Source organism: Vespa crabro, chromosome 1 (genome assembly GCF_910589235.1).
Source record: "Vespa crabro chromosome 1, iyVesCrab1.2, whole genome shotgun sequence".
Taxonomy (NCBI): Eukaryota; Metazoa; Arthropoda; class Insecta; order Hymenoptera; family Vespidae; genus Vespa; species Vespa crabro.
Genome location: NC_060955.1, coordinates 20051677 through 20074057, shown reverse-complemented (window position 1 = coordinate 20074057; position 22381 = coordinate 20051677). Strand labels below are relative to the sequence as shown.

At 39.8% G+C, this 22381-nt stretch overlaps 1 protein-coding gene across 4 annotated transcripts in view; it reads right to left on the bottom strand.

Annotated features, from left to right (window-relative positions):
* LOC124426408 (UPF0489 protein C5orf22 homolog) overlaps positions 1 to 22381 on the bottom strand; it is a 445446-nt gene that overhangs the window by 326174 nt on the left and 96891 nt on the right. The gene's annotated exons all lie outside the window — the stretch shown is intronic.

Sequence of the window (22381 nt, the reverse complement as noted above, 5' to 3'; positions counted from 1 at the left end):
CCTCTCTCACTCTCTCTCTCTATCTATCTTTCTCCTTTTCTCTCTTTTTCTCTATGCTCGCGAGCTCGTCGTGTCGCCTCGCCTTCGCCTTCTCCTTTCGTAACCACTCCTCCGTTCGTTTCCCTCGAAGAAGACAATTTCTTCCAACGTCCTTCTTCCTTCTCTTTGTTCGATTTCTCCTTCGGTGTTCTTACGAAAGAAAAGAAGAGAAGAGAAGTAAAGAGAATAGAATAGAATAGAATAGAAGAGGAGAGCTTTCACCTAGTAAAAAGAAAGATACCGGATCGTAGGAAGGGTACGATGATTTATCTCGTGCCTTATAGAATGGAAACGTTGTCGCATGCGTTAAAACGACTGATCGAGAGCTAGCTTTTATACGATAGAGACATGTTACTTCTAAGATGTTTGGAAAAGAGAGAAATAAATAGGGAACATGGTGGAAAAGAGGGAGCGACAAACTGTCATAGTGGGTGGATCCCACGCGTACGAGAAGCAGTTAACTTTATTGCAGGAGCCGGGAGTTTTTAATATCGCTTTGGCGCGGACGCGTCTGCCAACTGACAAAAGGAAAAAAAGAGGAGGTGTTAATGGAGAACGTTTTCGCTCTAACGACCGTAGAGAAGAGCCGGTGGGTGGAGAAAGCCGAAAGGGCCAAGAGCGTAGGAGAGACACCGAGAAGGAGGACCGTCGCGTCTCTGGCGCCTATAAACATCTCTCTTTCTTTCTCTCTTTCCCTCTTTCTTTCTCTTTCTATCTCTTTCTATCTCTTTCGCACTCTCATTGGTCACGCTCGACGAGTTCTATGCTTTTTAGAAAAGATATGCTGCAAAATAAGAATACCGAAGATTTCTTTCCTTTGTGGAATTTTAATGCTCCTTTTGCTCCTTAATGTAGAACGATACCGAGTCATTATTTGTCCTTCAAAACTAGCTATATAATATATATATATATATATATATATATATATATGTATGTATGTATATATGTATGTATATATGTGTATATATATAAAAGATAGAAAATATCCATTGAACGCGTGACTATATTTATGTATAGTCTGTTCGACATCTTCGTTTGATCCCTCCGTCAAAAATCTCTTCTGAATATAGAAGTAAACCCCTTCAAAGAAAGAGAATGAAAGGTGAATGGAAGTTGGAGGTCGGAGGTCGGTGCCAATGACTTGAACTTTTAAATCCGATCCTTTCCCTTCGTGGTTTAATAAGAGGATTCTTAGAGTTTAAATCGTACTTATTACAACTGATAATATCTTACGTCCCTTAACTGATATAAATCTTTTCAAATAAAAATTAAAAATAATAATTAATACGAAATTTGACAAGATAATTATTCTTTTCGTTTATCCGTAAGGAACTTCGTTTGGATTTATAATACTAGAGAATCGTCTTATGCGATTCGTTGTCGAAGATTCCCGCGAATCAATTAAACGTTCGGTATACCATAAAGTAAATGCCTACCGGCAATTAGCCAGAGCGCTAATGCTTTCTATGTAATTACTTTGACGATTGTAAAAAGTCGAAGTGAAGTACACAAGATCGTTGTGTTGAAAATGAAAGAAAAGAAGTTGAGGCTCGCGTGTCAACGGCTTTTTAGTAAGCCACCAATGACATCTAAGGCAATAAAATGTTTGCTTTTTACGGCTCGCATTCTCTCAAAACGAGCTATATAAAAGTCCTTTTAAATTATTCTTTTAAACTCGTCGGCCCGTCGTGAACGTTCGTCTTGTAATTTCGCCCTCTCTTCCTCTAGCCACCCAGTCAGATTTACTTCGTATACCCTTTACCTCGGCCTTCGTTTACATCTCGTTATACGTGCCTGAAAATATTTATCTACTTCCCCTTCCACTTTGTTTCTCTCTCTCTCTCTCTCTCTCTCTCTCTCTCTCTCTCTCTCTCGGAAATTCTCATTGGTAAGTCCATACTGGTGCGTACATCCAACAGCGGAAACTCTCTTCTTACCCTTCTTCCTTCCAGAAGTACCCGTCTACCTTCATTACAGTTATCTACGAAGACCGCAAAGCTTCGAATGAAATTTTCACCTCCCCTTCTGCCACGGCACGAAGCGTACTTACCTACCTACCTACCTACTATCTACTACCTACCGGCAAAGTGCTTAAAGAAAATACAAATGTGTTACTTTCTACTTGCAAAATTACATTCAACTTCTCACACTAACGCGACTACAATACTTTCATCTTTTGATATGTATTACTGGAGAGCTAAATACACCGGCAAAACGGTAAAGAAAAAATTCGCACGGCAAGATTACTCTTGGCATCCTGTAAAGAAAAATATTGAATATATAAGAACGATCGCGGCCATATGTACGTTATTGAAATAATCAAAGAGTCGAAGATAGAGAAGAAAAAGAAAAAAAGAAAAGAAAAAAGAAGAATTTATATGTGTTAAATCATACTTTAACATACTCGATTAATTTTACCCTATAATTATTCAAATTCATATAAAGCGTCTTGCTAGACAGCAAAACTCCTCCTTCTTACCCTTCGATCCTTTAACTGGTTGTTGGAATGCTTGGAGGGATAGACAGGTGTACCATATAAATTCGGACGTTAGTAAATACAATGAAATTACGTAATATGAATACAATGACTAAAGATAATATCGGAGAACGATCTTTCATAGATGTCGAAGCCTGATTTATTTACTTTAAAGAACAAGCACCACATGTATGTATATACAGTACGTACGTACGTACGTACGTATGTATATATATATATATATATACGTATGCACGTACATGGATGCATGCATGCGTGCATGCTGGAGTAGAGGCGACGATCGTTGGCTACGTTACCGGATGTAATTCTAGTAGTTGACGAGCGATCATTACCAGAAGCCGACCGGTCGCGGGGGCGTGTGGAAACAAAGGCGAGAAGGGAAAGCTTCGACCGCACGAAAAGTTACGCAAGTCTTTGCGTTTCGAGGAGTAAGGCCTGCCGGTCATTACTATTTCCACATCGCCGTTAATGAAGATAATTAGGCGCGAGCATATTCTTTCCTTTCTCAGGCCGCGTAATTCGTAAGGAAGAAAATACTAGCTAGCTGGGTGATATATACGGTGAAGAGGTGAAGGGAGATGAGGCATAGTATAATGCACCGGCACGTAAGCTCCGTTAAAAACACAAAGACCGCTGAGGGAAGATTATAGAACAAAATAGTCTCTAGACCTTCTTTATACCCGTCTATCGCGACGAGAAATCTCAAAGTATAGACGCAAAAAGTCGCGCGATGCGCGTCTGAGATTACCATGTTTGGTCTGCGTGCTAATCGGATACGGTGTATTGTGTGCAATAGTGAAATAAAGAATATCTTAAAATTTTACGCTATCAAATGCGAATAAATAAATAAATATATATATATATATATATATATATATATATATATACTTATATATAATACAGAAAGTCAAAATAATTACATTGATAAACGTGATTCGAGATACTTGAGAAGGAAGATTTATAAATAAAGTCGGGAGAAAAGGGAAGGTATAACACGAGGACATTTTAAATATCGAGAAGACGTGTATTATAACGTTGGTAAGACGAAAAGTTGGAGGAAACACTCGAAAGAAAGTAAAACGGTTTCACCGTGTCATCTCAAACCAAAGAGGACACTCCTGAGTAAAGAAGAAGTGTACAAGACCTAGCAGCGGATACGTACGTACAGTACATACATACTTTAGCGTCAAGAGTGAGAAGAAGAAAAAAAGAGGCACACACACACGCGCACAGAGAGAAAGAGAGAAAGAGAGAGAGAGAGAGAAAGAGAAAGAGATAGAAAGTCCCATATCTCGACGGCGCACGTCGAAGAAAGAAAAAGGAAAGAAAGTAAGAAAGACAGAAAGAAAGAAAGAGGGGCCATTTGTATTCATATGAAAATATTATCTTGCCGCGCATCCTGCCTCTTCAGGATCGCTATTGGGTTTGCATAGATACTTATGCATGAAGGCAACATCGGCCGGCATTGTTATGCAATCCGCTGTAGATCCTCAATATAGATCCTCGCAGAGATTCATTCGGATTTGAAGAGCTTCGTGCTGGTTCCTTCCAAGAGGATCCTCTCTCTATCCTTTTCATTCTCTCTCTCTCTCTCTCTCTCTCTCTCTCTCTCTTTGTGTGTGTGTGTGTGTGTGTCTATCTATCTATCTAGCTCTATCTCATTTTTCCTTCATCTTGTACATCGAAAAAGGAAGCTGAAATTCTCTTCTCTATCTCGAATATTCACTATGGAGGTGCGATCGAATTTCTTCATTCACAAAGTAATGCAGATTATGTCTTTTATTCAGATTATCGATTTCGCTTTACGAATTCTTACAAGAGATTCCATAAAAAAAAAAAAAAAAACAAAAAAAATTAAAATAAATAATTATTTACGAGTATATCGTAAATATTCTAAAAAATTTCTACAAAAATTTATATATATATATATATATATATATATATATATATATTTATATTTCAAAAAAATCAACAAAAGCTACGAAAGCGGAAAGGGATTGAAGGAGGCGAAATTGGATATCAATTATCATCCCTGGATGATTACAACGTAAGCCCTTGAGTGAACAAACAAACCGTTAGGATCGCCGGTAATTGGGTGGAAATTATTGCGTACCTTTTTCTCCCTCTCACTCGGCTTCCGCGACACCGGCGAAGGGGCTGTAATTTTCTCTTAGGAAGTAAATTTCATTAATATAATATTATGGGTCGAAACGGGTAAAAGATCTGAAGGAACGATAAAGCTACCGAAACGCAACGGTAGTCGATCCATCGATAAAAACTGGAAGTCATCGCAAGCGAATTCCCTTCTGTCTTTCATTTTCTCTCTCTCTCTCTCTCTCTCTCTCTCTCTCTCTATCTATCTCTCTCTCTTCCTCGAACATAGTTCTTATCGTAAAGAGGTCCAGGATGATCAATGAATATCCTGCTAGAGTCCACGTCGAGCCGATTACGCGACACTCGTACCTTGATATTCCAACGAGGGTATATTTCATGAAAGAGAGAGAGAGAGAGAGAGAGAGGAATGAGAGCAGACTGATAGGACAGAGAGAGAGAGAGAGAGAGAGAGAGAGAGATAGAGAGAGAAAACGTCGACAGACGGCTGCCGCAACATTTATTGGACCCTCGCATGCCAGTGTGCAATCAATAATTACGCAGAGTTGGATTAACGTACAGGCTGCGTTGAAAGCACTTGCCGGCTGCAATGACCGGCATCGACAAACATTTTCCATTCGGATCTGTTTACGAAGAAGCATAATTAGCAGACCGTCAAAGCTACCCGCACGAAGGAAGAGGAAAGCATATAAAATGCATAAAAAAAAAAGAAGTAAAAAAAAAAAAAAAAGAAAAGAAAAAAAAATCGGGAAAGTAAAAAAAAAAAGAAAAAAAGAGAAATTAGAATATCTAATTTCTAATGATCTTCCTATATAAAACTATAATTTAAAATCGAAGTATTAGTCGAAACCATAGCTGGTAAGGATGATTGCACGCAACTTATTGAACGTAAATTGCTACTTTGTCTATCCTGTTTGGCAGAATTAATTTAACGCGAACGAAAACGTATAGGATTCCAAGTGGACCGTTTGACGATGATCAAAACAGAGTGAAACTCGTTCCGTAAATAGGTACAATAGCCTTTTAAAAGTACCTACAGGATACTCGTGTTTCAAAGAAGAAGTAAGGTCCATCTTGACCTTCCGCGAAGGAGCCACCCACGGTGCAACCACCATGGGGTTCCATGGCGACCCCCAATCAAGGTTAATCCGCAAAACAGCCATGTCGTGCCTTCAAGCTATGGTCTGTCTTCGATGACCGCTTTCAGAGACTATCTATTACGGGTTCATAGCTAACATCATTATTATCTCGTTATCATCGTTGGACAGAGCTGGAATTTCTTGCTACGTCAGCTCTTCCTTTCTATCGTCATCATGTCGATTATCCTTGACGTTATTATCCATTGGGTCTATATAGTGGCTATAAATAAAATCAAACGTACGCGATCATTCTGAGAAAAAGTAGTGGAGCGAGAGTCCTCTTTATTACACTTGTCGCATTACAAACGTATAAGAACAAGCTGCATACGACTATATCAAGTCATAGATCGTTATCCCGTTTGGTATTTTCGCTTTGATAAAAACCCTATCATCGAATCTTCAATGAAAGGATAGTGGTGCGAACCACCACTAGTACGGTATCGATCAGATACATCGAAAATATTTGTGGCAGGTTTCGAGGTTATTCTCATGATGGGAAGAAGAAAAAAAAGAGGGATGAAAAGCGAAAGGATAGATAGGTTTAGTATATACCGATGTACGTGAGAGAGTAAGAAAGAAAGAAAGAAAGAGGGAGGGAGGGAGGGAGAGACAGAGAGAGAGAAAGAGAGAGAGAGAGAGAGAGAGAGAGAGAGAGAGAGAGAGAGAAAGAAGGTAAGGTGACTCGACCGACGTATGAGATTACGTTACACCCGTGTGGTCTGCGAAAGAAATTCAAGAGGTCAATTTCGATTAAATTTAATCTTGTGCAGGCTTCGAATCGGCGCTGTAACGAATCTGGGAAAGAGGGACATATCGTGTAAATCATACACGGAATCCCCCTAAATTCTCCAAAATCTTCATTGCCAAGAGGAAAGTCTGTGATTTCGATCGAAATATAATTTACTAGTATCATATTTCTTGTTGAACTTTTATTAGCGAACGATTTAAAAAATGAAGAAAAAAAATGATAGAAGGCAAAGAAATGGTAAATATATATGTAAATATATATATATATATATATATGTGTGTGTGTGTATGTGTGTACGTCGAAGAGGAAATCGATCGATGGAATGAGAAAAAGCTTGGAATCCGTTTGAACTCATACGATCGCTATTCGTTAGCCATCTGGACTGTAACAAATTTGTAATGGTAGAATAAACTGCATGTTTGCAAGTGATTACGCCAATTATGGGTAATACCGTCGTGCACATCTACGGCTGTTTATATTTGACGCAATCGTACGTGCCTTTACTCGTATGCTTTTAGATACGACGACTACAGCAACGTGGCCTACACCAAGCCCATGCGAACAAGCCCGTACCTAAATCAACAACCGCGGCCTACGCGTTCGAACCAATCCTGCGGTATACCGCATGCGAAAAAAGGAAGGCCAATGACAACGTCGTCGTCGTCGTCGTCGTCGTCGTCGTCGTCGTCGTAGTAGTAGTCACTATGTTTTTACTCTCCAGTCGTTAAACCGAAGATATGCACAAAACTACGGACAATTAGGTATAACGTCGGCCTTCTAAACATATCTCGTATTATGCAAAGAAATAAAATAAGCGTTGAAAATCAGGTTTAATTTGAATGACTTTGCTTATTAGATTTAAATAACTTTTTCTGTAGAAAATGAACATATTCATGGAGAACCGAATAGAATTTGACAGATAACATGCGAAAAACTAGAATTATTACATCTGGTAGGCACGAATTATCGTTTCGTAGTTCCACGCTCGAGGTACGTCGTAGGTCCAATTGTAATATTTGTAATTATACTTCGCACCGTGGCATTATTAAGGTTACCCGCGCAATACGCTACAAGGCCAATGCCTCTTGGAAGGCGTGGCATCGGCTCAAATTATACCTAGCCTCCTCTTCCTGGACGAGAAAATGAATAAAAGCCGTCTCTTTTCTCCCCTTTTAAGGCCTAATGCCGTCGTGCGTGTATGCTTCGCGTTATTTGCGGATAATGACAAATGGACACAGACAACGTCACAAAGCTCGTTACAAGCGATTCTTAGAAATGACATTTAGATATGAATTCTTACAGACAACTGTTATCATTTTCTCAAAGGTAACGATACTTTTTGTAAAAATTAACAAATTAAAAAGGATCCTTCTCTTTTCTTTTTACAAATCGACGATATACGAGAGCGAGATCCTTTTGCTTCCTTCCTTCCTTCCTTCCTTCCTTCCGTTCTTTCTCTTATAGGTAAAGAGAGACAAAGATTTTCTTAAACGAAGGAAGAGGACGCGCCTTCATCGTCTTTTAATGGAAAGGTAAATAACGTTCAGGAAATTTGCGCTTTCAAGGCGTCTCTCTCGTCACAAGATACAAAAGCATGCAGGAAATTCTAAGCAAAATAGCCGGTGTAGAATCTGCTAATTCAATAGAAACTATTTGCACTACCATTAGACGCGAACATCGGTTCAATGGCGATGCCATTGGCTCTCTACACATCGATGTATATGCGAGAAAGACGTATTCCATCTTGGTTTGGTACTTGGCCACTGACTTCTACAGTATCATACGAGAGAAACCACATGTTACTCTTAGAGCGAATATTTTATAAATATACGCTAATAGACGGTAAACTAAAATCATTTAAAGAATTTCTATCATTATTCTGAAAGGTCATTTTGGCCCGATCAAACAGATTTTTAAAAAAAGATTTTTTAACTCTTCAAAAAGAAAATATAAATATTCCTTCTTGGAATGTTCAAATTCTTTGTAGAAATTTTAGAGAAAGAACGAAAATCTTTATAGAATTCTTACGTAGGATATTTCATAAAAATTTATTTAAAGGATCGTACATTTTTATCGGTAATAGACTCCTTACGTGAATCATCAAATTGAATCACAAAATTCGAGTCGAATAGTACCACGAATTGTTCATCGATCGAAAGCAGTCGCAGGAGAACGATAATGATGCAGCAGCATAATCACAGTCGTTTTAGAATACTCGCCCGGGAGGCAACGTACTTATAGAGAGAAGAAAAAAGAAAGACGAGCGAGCAATTCGCTCATACAAATATACCAAGTAGTACCTTAGAACGACTCATATATACATACATACCTACATACCTACATACACACATACATATATATATATATATATATATATATATATATATATTTAGGTATATACCGACATATACATCCGTCCAATTACTTAAAGCTTCGGCAAGATTCTAGCTTCGGCAAGATTCTTTCTCCGACTGTTTGCAGGCAACTTTCTTGCCCCTTTCTCTCCTTTGCCTACGTCGCATCCTGCAACTTCTCTCCTTCAGACGGTCGACCTTACGTTCTCTCTTTGACTGCATCTTCCATCCTTCACGAAAGGGTGGGATAGGGAGAAGAGCATTTAATTGCACGATATCGAATTCCTCGTAAGAATGGCGAACGTGGAGCGAAGGAATCTGCATCGAACTTATAATAGACGAGAACGGAGACGACGAAAACGACGAAGAAAGTGCGCTTTCGAAAGAACCGGAAATCAAGAACTTACTCCGATCTATTCGTGGAGGATACGTGCATACCGATCGGTGCACCTAATAAATGCTTCTTCGTTCCTCGTATATTTCTATAGGATGGATAATAGCTCCTTTAAAGTCATCGGAACAATATGGAACATAATATTCTAAGTAATCGTCTTATCGGATCTTTAGATTACTAAGATATTTATTTAGAAAGGGATAAATAAAATTCTATAAATCATCGTGCTAACGTTTATTACATCCGCAGGAAGATATCGAGATGCTGGATCATCCATCCAATTTCCGTTTTTCTTCTTTGACATTTTCATTTGACACACAACGAAATTGCAGTTACCTAAGAAGACGACTTAAGCAAACGCGTGCCACGCGTTTGTGTCTACGCGCATATCATATTCCCGCCCTCTCTCTCTCTCTCTCTCTCTCTATCTCTTTCTCTCCCTCTCTCTCTCTCTCTGTCTGTCTCGCTCGTTCCACCCCTGCACATTGTCTTCCCCTAGTCGCGCATCGGGAGGCACAATTTCCGCTACACTTCCGACAATGCTTTCCATTGCACGATATAATCAAAGGACAATAATATCGTGGCCAAAATGTATATCTGTTCGCATGGTTGTTCTCTCAATGACCACAGAAAATGGCGTAGATATGTACTAGACTCGTAACGATGCGTCGCATGCACGAAGATGAAGCTTCGTTCGTTCTACGATTCCAATCATCCAATCCACCTACATGGTTATATATCGTACTCACGTACGTATCTATATAATACCTACATCATCGTAGAAGAGTATGCGAGAGCATTCGCACGATGCTCGAGCGTGAATTCATGCAGGACGGTTTGATGCACGCGAGAACGTATACGTATCGTGCGTAAATTAGTACGGGAATTAGTGCGCTACACGTATTTGTATGTATATTATATATACACAAACATATGCACACACAAATATATATATATATATATATACATATATATATATATATATATATATATATATATGTACTTATACGTGTACAGACGTATCGCTACATATACGCATTGACGTGATATATGTACGGATATGTATATGTACATGCATATGTATCGTCTATAGACGTCTACCAGGTCGTTGCATAATATTGACCCCGCGTGTCGTGACTTGTAAATGCGGTGTAACGTCTGACGCGTATATACGCACTAATGGAGCCGTAGTATCGGTCTAGTAGAGACGTAATAACAAATGAAAGAGAGAGAGAGAGAGAGAGAGAGAGAGAGAGAGAGAGAGAAAGAGAGAGAGAGAGGGAGAGGGAGAGATAAAATCGAGTGCAAATAGGTTAATGAATTAACGAAGATAAAACAGATATATGGATATTTGTGCTTGTCAGATATACGTATAGACGAATATTTTGTCATTCGTGGAAGTAGCTCGAACGTTCAACGATTCTCGATATTTACATGATTGCACATAATGCCTTGAATTTTAATCAGATCGATGCCGTAGACACTAAGAGAGAGAGAGAGAGAGAGAGAGAGAGAGAGAGAAAACGCATGTGCATCAGAGAGGCTCTTGAAGTGCAGGCGGCTTAGTACTCGCGATTACTCGTAACTCTACGCGATCACGTACGACGTGGATATGTACAGATGAATATGTACTATCTATGTAAGTACATACCTATGTGGATCTCCCAAAGGTGGATTGTAATTTGACCAAGCATACCTAATCGTCCTCTCAGTACATGATTCTAAGCCATAAATCATATAATATATATATATATATATATATATATATATATATATATATATATATTATAAAGCAAATTTTATTTGATATTCGAAAAGAATTTTTGGAAAAGAATAAAGATCGATCGAAGGAACGATATTTCTCGCAACGTTAAAGAAGATCCAGCGATATATAGAGGATGAGGAGAAGTAAGAAGATGAAGGAGAAGATCGTAAACAAATGACGAAGATTCGCGTGGCCAAGAACAATTCGACGAATATTAGATATTTTACGAGCGTCCATCTCTCAAATCGAATTACGGATAAAAGATATTAGCGATGGCGAGAGGATCGGGCAAAGCGAGAGAGCGCGCGTGCGCACACGCGAGGCTACGTATATATCGCGTGGTATACCCGCAATCGCATATGCGGCCATACCTCTACGTGTCATGCATAAATGATATATGCATGCCATGAATAACTCCGCTCACCGCACAATGTCCGACCGAAGAAAGACGCGATCTCTCGGTCCCTCCTCTCTTTCCCTCGCTCTCTCTCTTTCTTCCTTTCACTCTCTCTCTCTCTCTCTCTCTTTTACTCTGCCAACGTAATTAATAATTTTTCTCACAGAATATTTTTCGGTCAGCAAAGAGACTCCGCTATTCTTGCGCTAATTGCGAATGAGCGAGGCGCGGAAATCGTCGCTCGGAAACGATTCGTAAATCAAACAAAGAGAAAGAAAGAAAGAGAGAGAAAGAAATAGAGAGGGAGAGAGAAAGATAGAGAGAGAGAGAGAGAGAGAGAGAGAGAGAAATAAAGTAAACTCAGGTAAGTTTAATCTTCTATTGTTTCCCGCGATCCAATCTCTTGTAACTACCATGAAATATATAGATGAAAAGAAAATGAAAAGAAAAAGAAGACAAAGAAGCAAAGAGATATAAAAAGAAAGAGAGAAAAGAAAGAAAGAAATAAAGAAAGAAAGAAAGAAAGAAGGAAAGAAAAAAGAAAGGAAAAGAGTAACAAAAAAGAGTAACAATGATGATCATCATTACAACGGATCGATGTTACGGTGTAAAATACACGGTGTCTTTGTTAATAGATCCAAGAGGAAGAACCATGTATCTATTATACACGTGGTAGAGAACATTCAACTTATAGGAACGGCAGAGTATTATACGTAGATATATATATATGTATATATATATATATATATATATATATATATATATATATACATATATACATAGTAGACACGTAGCATGGAAGCGGACGAAAAGCACAGGACGTTGTATACGTCGCGCTTCGTGTAAAGCTAGAATTGGTAGCTAGACGAAGAGGATAGTCCGAGAGTTGGGAGTATGTAATGCGTATGTAGGTAAGCGAAGGCGTAATTATACGTAGATACGTGGTTGTACGCACACAGGTATACCGACGACGAGTCATGCTCGCACCTGCTGCCCCGACCGGACGGCAGACGCGTCCTCCTATTGGTCGACGTCGCACCGGTCAACGAACAGACGGATGGACGGACTGATGGACGGATGGATGGATGGATGGATGGATGGATAGATGGATGGATGGATGGATGGATGGATGGATGGATAGATAGATAGATGGATGTATGGATGGATGGATGGATAGATGGACGGATGGACGGATGAACGGCCGCGTACACACCGGTTATTGTCCTGTCCCATGGAGAAACAAGCTCCGTCGTATCGACTTCGTTAGCACTCGATAGCAATCCAAAGGTGTTCGCGAGACTCACGCCGATATAATCGCAAATAAAGTGAGAAGAACGGCGAATGGAGTCAAGTTCGGAGCCAATGGAACGGACCGTACGTAGATGAGAGATTAACTATTCTCCTTTTCGAACACGACGATTTGTCATTTGTCGCGACGTTAACTACATACCGATCGATCGATTTGGTAATTAAATTCCGAGGGTGCATCGAGTCGAACGTAATTAAGTGTAACCATACGAGAAGATATTTACATCGTCCTATTGAAAGACGAAACGTCTTTAAACATAATATTATAGTAGGCCAATAAACGTCAAAGGATTAAACGTCATGACTAATTTGAAAAGAAAAGAAAAAGAAAAAAGAGAAAGAAAAAAGAAAGATTGAACGTAGTTATCGAACGTCGTAATTGACCACAATAAAACTTATAACCTGTATATAAAAATGTCGCAGGAATACGATGCGAGCGAAATTCACACACGTTATGCCGCTTATAGCGCGGGATCTTCCTTTTACGTTATTACAAATTATACATTATATCCTTGCGATTTATTGCCGGTGTTACGCCATCAAATATTCTCCGGTATAATTTCACCGAGCAGTTCCGCGGGACGTTATTATCGCGAAGCTTCGCTCCGACGCGCGTCGCCGCATAAAACCGCCGAGATTGGAGGCAAGGCGTGTTAAGAGTGAAGACCTAAAAGGAGGAAGAAAAGAGAAAAGGAAGAAGAAGAAGAGGAAGAAGGAGAAGAAGGAAGGGAAGAAAAATAAGAACTATAGAAGGTGAAGATATATATATATATATATATAGAGAGAGAGAGAGAGAGAGAGAGAGATAAAGAAACGCAGGGATTTAAGTAGGCACGCAAAAAGGAGCTCGACTATTCGAACGGAATATATAAAGTGCAATAACCGCGTAAAAGGGCGGGGACGGGGGGTTACTCTGGTAGTATGGGCAAGCGCGCGATTAACCGTTTCAAAAACGAGTTTTTATCGGGCGCCAAAGTAGGCGCATAAATACGCCGACGTTATTGGCGAATTGGCCATGACAGCTAATTACAATCCTGTTTGAGTTAGGAAGGTGGTCCCTATCTCTCTCTCTCGATCGCGCGCCTCTCTTCCGTCCTCATGGGTTCGAAGAAAAATCGTCTCCTTTCGTAAGTGAGTTTCGGTCGTGAACTTTCTACGTATCTTTCTCTCTTACCTTCAACCGTATACCTCTTCTTATCTCTCTTATATCGCACTCTCTTGGAAATGCATGGAAGATAACAACTCTGTTGTTTCTTCTTATTTAGAATATTACAAAGTTAAAGATGGAAGAAAAGGATGATAAATCTTACCGATGATATTATACTCTGAACGAAGTAGAAAAAAAATCTGACGATGTAATTATCGTTTCGACTTTGATTAGTAAATCGTTGATAATATGTATAAAAGAATATGATTATATTTCAATTAATTTATAACTAATATTTGGATATACAATATGATAGATCGTATAAACTAAACGCATGAGATATGATATTCCATGGAATCCATAGTAACTAGGCAAAACATCAAAGTTCTTCCACATTGAATATCTCGATGTTCGTTAATAGAAACCACGAGTTTCAGCTTTCCCTTAATTAATATCGAAGTAAGTCCAACATGCGAGAGTCTTTCCAAAGGACAATAATACGTTCGCGTTTCAAGTTTTAGTGGGCGCTTCATGTAAACGTCGTCCGTATGAGAAACAGCGGTCCGGACTCTCCGGTCTTTTCATCATTAAACCACGGCGACGTTGAGTCTACTACGTGGCAATAAATATAGACGAATGGTACCGGAGATTATGCGTGCATCTGCGACCGGCAATTTGGTCGCAACGGAGAAGCTTTTGATCTATTCTCGGTACCGAGCGTCGACCACACGAAGATACTCGGGATCCGATCCACTTGCGGAGTTTACGAAACCACCACGGTCCTACCGACGATAGATTTGACTTGCTCGTGAATCATACACGTTTTCTTCCCTTGGATCTACGATTCTCTATGTCTATCTATTTAATACAATATCGAAAATTCATACTTGAAAATTTCATCAAAATCTTTTGCAAATTATATGATCCTTCGTATGTTCTCCCTTTTCATAGGAAAGATTAAAGGAAACGCAATGCGAAATTCTCGACAAAGTTTCTTACGTACTCGTGGGAAACCTACTTACGCGAGAGAATTAAAAGCGAGCGTACTCGTTCGCCGCACGATTTCACAACGATCACAGAACGATAAAGTCGCCAAGGAGACATGGCTATGTTTTATTTTTGCGGAAGAACTCGAAGATAAGGCGAAAAGTTTTCGGCCAAAGGAAAGACACGACAGGTGAAGTGGTTATGCACGCGACAAAAAGAAAGAGAGAGAGAGAGAGAGAGAGAAAGACAAAGTTTATCGCTCGTTGCGAGTCAAGTGGACGAAAATAAATGAACACCCTCCTAGTGCACTAAAAACCGTATTTGTTAAGCCTTATCTCAGTGGAACTCTTTTTTAATTTCGTGTAACGATAAATTTTCGGTGAAGGCGCGTTACCGAGAAGGACGAAGCTACCGCTTGTTGTTTGGCTCTTTCACCGATTTGTACGAGATAAGTCAGCGCGTTTCTCGATTTACGGCTCGAAATTCGCGTGTTTCTCGTCGGAGACACGCGAAAATATAACGGGTAGTTCGAGAAAACGATTCATTCGTCCGACAAGTCTATGTCCATATATTTTCGATTATCGTTTTCTTTTAAAACAATGAGACCGATCATTAACTTATTAATATGTATAGCCGATCTAATCCGTTTGACAGAACGGAAACGAGTTTCGTTAAACGTTCTCGAGGATTTTGATCACGCGCTTTATCATCGTTACGATCGAGGATCTAAGAATTCTAGAAAAATACCGGATACATTTGGCATCATATTGGCGGAACGGAAGTAGACTTCGATATTAGATCGTTATCGGATATCATTGGGACTCGAAGAGAAACGTTTAAACGCAGGAAAGGAAATTTCGAATGGCCGTCACGTGGTTTGACTAACGATAAATTCTATTTACGACGAGAAGAGAGCTGATCCTTCCAGCTCCCCCCCCCCTCGATCCTCTCCCCTCCTCTTCCTTACTCCGTCCATATAAAACTTCCGTTCTTCTCAAACGCTTTCTTAATTTCAATTTCTATCCTTATATCCTAATCATACGTTTAACGATTCCTAAGACGTAGAAAATTTATCACCTTGCCGATATTAGCCATTTACAATCTTAATTATAGTTCGCCTTAAAATATTTTTCTTGGCAAACGAGACAGAGTGGCGGAACGACCGGTTGTACGAGGGCGATTTCTCGAATACGTTTCGTAATTGCACGAAAAAAAGATGAAGAAGAAGAAGAAGAAGAAGAAGAAGAAGAAGAGGAAGAAGATGAAGTAGTAGTAATAGTAGTAACGAAGAAAAAAGAGAGAGAGAGAGAGAGAGAGAAAAGAAAAGAGAAGAAAAAAGAAGAGAAACGAAGAGAAGAGAGAAGATAAGAGAAGAGCGTAAGCCCTAAAAGGCACCGTAAAAGAATCGACCGACAAATTGTCGCAAGCGGATACACCTGCCCTATCGTCCTCACGTACGTTCATGTTGTACTCACGTCCGTTCGCGGGACTTTCCTTCTTCTGTATTTAGAAGCACTGTGCTAACGATGCGCGCAAACGAGGAGCGAGAGCGTACTGCCGGTCGACGATTAATGACGAAGGCACGACTTTATTACAGAAGGAACACGTACTCTATACGATGAGATGGCCCGGTCGTTGAGAGATGTCCGCGAATGCTTAATTAATATCTGGGTCAGAATACGGGGAGCGGCTTTAATTACCCATAGCTACCGGCGACTAATGATAAATACGAGTTTTGCACCGTGTGCCAGAACGCCTGCGTGTCCCTTCTTTTCCCTCTTGGCATTCGTTATATCTTCTCGCGAAGGCTACCGGCCAAGAAACATTTCACGTGACTTTACACGATATATAGAAGGTATGTAAGAAGAAAAAGAAAACAGGAATGCTTTAGAGAATTGCTTTCGCACGATCGAAAATCATAACTCGTATAACACGCTTAACCTGATGAAAAAGAAAGGAGAGGAAGAAAAAAAAGAAAAAGAGAGAGAGAGAGAGAGAGAAAGATAGGGGAATTGAAAAAAGAAAAACTCATACGGTTAACTCGTTCGACGTAAGGCTAATTTATGCTCAAGACTGTAATCGATCTCTTCCATAAAATCGATGATAAAGCGAGCATAAAGCATCGGACACGATCGACTTGTTGCCATTCTTTCATAGTGAGATATTTTCGTATGGAATAAACATAAGCTGAATAATGTACGATAAAAGCATGAGTATTAACGATCATACGATAACCGTGCAATAATACTAACACTGTACGTATTTTATTAAATGCTAAACAGCCTTCTCCATTCTCCTATCCTTTTCCATTGATTTTTCATGATGATGTTTATTGACGATTAGACATTTCTAGCGGACAAGAGTAGATTGCTAAAAGACATTAACATAACGTCTGTATTATCTTTCTCGCGATAATAATAAAATGAGAAGAGAGAAAGAGAGATAGAGAGAGAAAGAGAGAGACATAAATAGAGAGAGAGAAAGAGAGAGAGAGAGAGAGTTGTCGTTACAATTTCGTGTTATGATATTACACATGTGTCCAGTAAAACCAACGCATATCCTAATTTCCATTTTTGACGATGGCGCAGAGAGTAGATCCGAACGTTCGTCGCACTTACCGAGAGCGAATCGTGAACAACCGAGCTAAACTTGAAATACGGCCGCGTTTCTCTGTTAACGTCGGACTATAAACTTTTACGCGCCTACCCGACGAATTTAACTCTTTGAAGTACGACGTATTTTCGATACGAGTGAACCGTATACACGTCGTCCGAACGTGTGAAAACGACAACAAAGTAAAATGCAAAATAAAAGGATCTCCATTGGAAATTCTCTCGTGTGCCATTCGAAATTTCGTTTAGAGAAGAAAGATAAGAGGATAGTAGAAGACGATTGGAAAAGAATTAAAAAAAAAAAAAAAAAAAAAAAAAAAAGGGTCGAAAAAACAGACGAACGTTTCGAAAAAGAAAAGAAAGAGAGAGAGAGAGAGAGAGAGAGGGGGGCGGAAGATGGAGAGAATTTTTTCTAGAAGAACGAAAAAGGTGGATTTGAAAATCGAGATTTTAAGTTGATGGATGTGGGTGTGGCACGAGGGTGGCGCGCTAAAATCGTATCCACGCTCTAAGAACCCATCCATTTTTGTATACTATCTTTTCCCTCACATGGGGAAGGACTTGCGACCAACCCCTGAAAAGGGCTTGAATAAGTATCTCTAGACTCTCTAGGGCTCGTTGGACATGCGTGGCACGCACGCGACGCACAGGCGCAGCCACGATTTTCCAAGGGAAACGACTGAACTCAAAGGAAAAAAAAAAAAAAAAAGTAATAAAAGTAAAAACGGAAGAAAAAAGAGAAACAGAAAAAATAAAAAAAAGGCAAATCAAAAAAAGGAAAAAGTCTCTGAGAATGTCACGAGAAAGATGATTTAGCGAACCTACTTTATCGAAACTTACGTCTTGCATGTGACTTTCGAATTTACAGAATTTCTAAACGTTTATGAAATCCTTATGAAACTTTGAACGTCTTAACGTTTAGAAATATCTTCACAATCTAGAATTGTTTTAGGTACTGCCATTCCGACGTAGTATATATTTCTCTTGTAAAATAACACGTAGGTAGTGAATAAATAGATATGCTTGTCCGAATAAAGATACCGACGAACGGAAAGATTAGTAAGTAGAATAAACATAAACTCACTTTATATTACGAACGAAAGGCGTGAGCTGCTTTAGCGCACCGACGAGAACGATAATGGCAACGATCCAAGGAAATATTTCAATCGGCAACGGTCCGTGACTTACGAAACACGTTCTTTGGGACACATCAAGAAATGGAGAGGAAAAGGTAGTAATGAAGAAAGAGAAAGAGAGAGAGAGAGAGAGAGAGAGAGAGAAAGGGAAAGAGAAAGGTGCATTCGGTTTTAAATTTGACAGCATCGTTAAGAGAAATAATTAAGACAAAACCGTGCCAGTATGTCCATCAAGGTGATGCCTACACCGAGGAGAGATTAACGGCGTCGATTTGTGGATGGGAGATTAGACTTCTGAGACATCCTGTAGGGGCGTGCCCGGCTTGTACGTTTTCTTCCTCTTTCTTTCTCTCTCCCTCTCTCTCTCTCTCTCTCTCTCTCTCTCTCTTTCTCTCATCTTTGCAAAGCCAAGGAGAAGAAAACTTTGGAAATAAGACGATGTCGGGAGGCCCCAGACGCAACTCCGACCGAGTAAATCGAGGCGTACGCTAAAATGGAACCGTACAAAGTACCATTTCATAAATCTTACCCGGAAAAGCGTACGGCATGCGAGAGGGAAAAAGGTGGAAGGGAGGCCCGAAGAAGAAGGAGGAGGAGGAGGAGGAGGGAAAAGAAAACTGTTGATAGATGAGAAACTCCGTGGAAGAGAAAGACCCTAAGAGAGGTGAAAGGAGAGGGGAAAAAGAAGAGATGGAGTCGGTGGGGCTGCTGGAGGAACATTATTTCGGTGAGAGCGTATCATATTATAAACCGCGCCTCCTTCGATAGTGTGAGTACAATGGCAAAGTGCCTTGCGTTACGCTCACGCGCGCCTATGCCTTGGGAAGGTGAGTGGGTGGAAGCGGGAGATAAAGATTCGAGGGTACGGGTACTTGGATAGGATGAAAGGGAGAAGAGAGGACTATATTTCCCTTCCTCCTTTCAAATGGATCTTGTTCTTTCTCGTAATTTTACGCTATTATACGTCACGATGGAACGCCGATTATTTATCGGAAATAATAAATATCTAATGGGAAAATATCGAATCTTTTTTTCTTCACGTTTTCTTTCTTTTTTCTTTTTCTTTTTTTTCTTTTTCTTTTTCTTTTTCATTGTATTTCAAGACCTATTCCCCTGAAAAAGAGAATATAAAAAGTTATATCCGTCGGAGAAACGATCCTGTCTTTATTAATACGAACATGTATTCTTTTCGCACGACGTAAAGAAAAGAATAGATAGAAAAGCCGAAGGAAAGACAATGTGTCATCAGCGAGGGGTTGGTTAGGAATACGGAGACTGCTACTGCTCCTTCGAAGGAAGTGCCAGGCTTCTTTTCTCCCGTTTCCTTTCTTTACCCTAAAGCCAAGAAAAATCCCAAGTAATCCGCCTGCAAGGATTACTCCCTCCCCCTTCAGAAGTTCCACCCTTGTGTTTCATATAGCCTGCGAGAGATAACGCGACCCGCGTGTCACGTAGGGATAACTTCGACTCAGCAAGGAAAAAGCTTTAGTATTGCGCCTTTTCAATCGCAAACGAGATTAATAAAAGCGTTTTCAAAAACAATCGATTTGAAAAAAAAAAAAAAAAAAAAACAAATTATATCTAAAATAATGCGATTGTATTAAAAATATTTCGAATGCGTATTAATTCTCATATTCTTATTCCCTACCTCCACTCCTTCCACTCTTTAAACTTTAATTCATTTAACAACGATTTTATTCATTGCATGAGATATTTTGTAGTCACGAAAATTCGACGAGGAAACACCTGTGTCCTTTCCCTTCACCTGAACGCATACGATGCGACGACGGTCCGGTATATAAGAGAAAGAGAGAGAGAGAGAGAGAAAAAGAGAGAAAGAGAGAGAGAGAGAGAGAGAGAGAGAGAGAAAGGGAAACGGAGTCGCTGAGAAAGGAGGAGGGCTTCGAATGGATTTATGTCATGGAAGGTAAACGCCTCGCGTTAAAGTACAATAAATTTATTCGGCCGACATTAATGAATAGCAAGGTACTTAAAGTCCGTAGACGTGTAGTGCCAATGGTGCATCGGACTAATAACAAAGTATAACGATTCCCGTTATAACGATGATTGAGAATAATTATTAAGCTTCCGCTTTGACGAAAAACAAACGGTTTTACACATTCTTCGGACTTTTTTAATTTACTTAGACAAACAACGTTCGGTATCTCGTTTAAAGGTATAAAAAAGGAAAGACATAAGACTTATTAGACGGCGACGTTATCCGTCATAATAAATATAGTATATGTGATAAAATAAAAAAAATCCGAGGGAGAACAACAAAGAATTCTCTCTCTCTCTCTCTCTCTCTCTCTCTCTTTAGTTGCAAAAGCTGTAACAAGAAATTTACGACTTTTTTTTTCTCTTCTTTCTTTTTTTTTTTTTATTTCTAAGTATGAATAGGCTCTTATTTTTCCTTCAATGAAGTTCTAATGAAATTTCATTGATGATTAAAAATATATCTGAAATGTGAACATATTGAGTATTCAAGAGGAAGATCCTTCAAATTCTATTCTAGATCCATCTCGTACGTGAGGTTAATGAAGCCGTTCCAGACTATCGTTTTCGTACAGGACGAGGAACGCGTTGACCCGCTTAAGGTGATCGTTTAGGGCGAGGGCCACCCTCGCGTTCCTCATGCCCGATTCTCGTGCCGACACTCCCTTTATCGATCCCACTCCGGAGTCTCTCTCTCTTTCTCTCTCTCTTTTCGTCCATCGAGCCTCTCCCATCCGCGCTCATTCTTCTCTTCGCCCTTTTCTTTCTCTCGCTTTCGTTCAAGCTCCCTCTCTTTCTCTTTCTCTCTCTCTCTCTCTTTCTCTCTCTCTCTCTCTCTCTCTTCCTCCCTCCTCCAACGTCTCTTGACGGCACCCAGTTACCCCGGGGGAAAGCTAGAACCGGTTCCTACCTCCGTCGACCCTCCTCCCTCGCCGCCACCACCCGCATCCACCGACTCGACCAACCAGGAAGCACGTATCTGCCCTTTCGAATTATCCGGCTGGCTTGCCGCCCTTTGTTAGACGCGGAATTTCGTTTAATTAAAATGAGACTGCGAGGAGGACGTCTCGGAGCGAGCATCGGCTCGATCCTCGTGACTCGCTTTCGCGAGCGACAACACCGTGACGTTTCCTTCCGCTTCTCCTTCTCCTTCGTGAGTTTCTTAGAGATCCGCGCGAACGAGTCGACATCGTACGTCGCAACGAGCTATATACCAATTTTATAAAATTTTTCAAATACGATTTATAAGTTATTCTATCGATATATCTATCGGTACGGCCGTATGGATATTACGTGTAATTCCGATCGCGATAGTCATAAACTGACAAAATGGCGGTGCAACGTAAAGAGAAAGAAGAAATAATAGATCGTACACAGGGCGGAGCCAGCTCCTTGGAAAAGGGAAAGGTACTGTTAAACGTGATTATCCCGACAAAGAAGAAATAATATCGATTAATTAATTATTCCACTAATAAATAATGATCCATTCTTTTCATCGTCAATGTTTGTGAAATCTTCTTTATTTTCTTTTGTCTCGTCGACGATAGAAATGATCCGAGCTAAAGAAAAGTCGTTCAAAAAGTGGAAACACAAAAGTTGAAAAACATTCGTATTCGTCGCGAATACGATAATATACGAGAGATATCACTAAAACGTACGCGAATATATTCGATAATTTTCTTTAATAATAGTTTAACAAATTGGATGAGAAAAAAGTTTCGTGAAACGCGATAATCGTTGGATAGTATTTC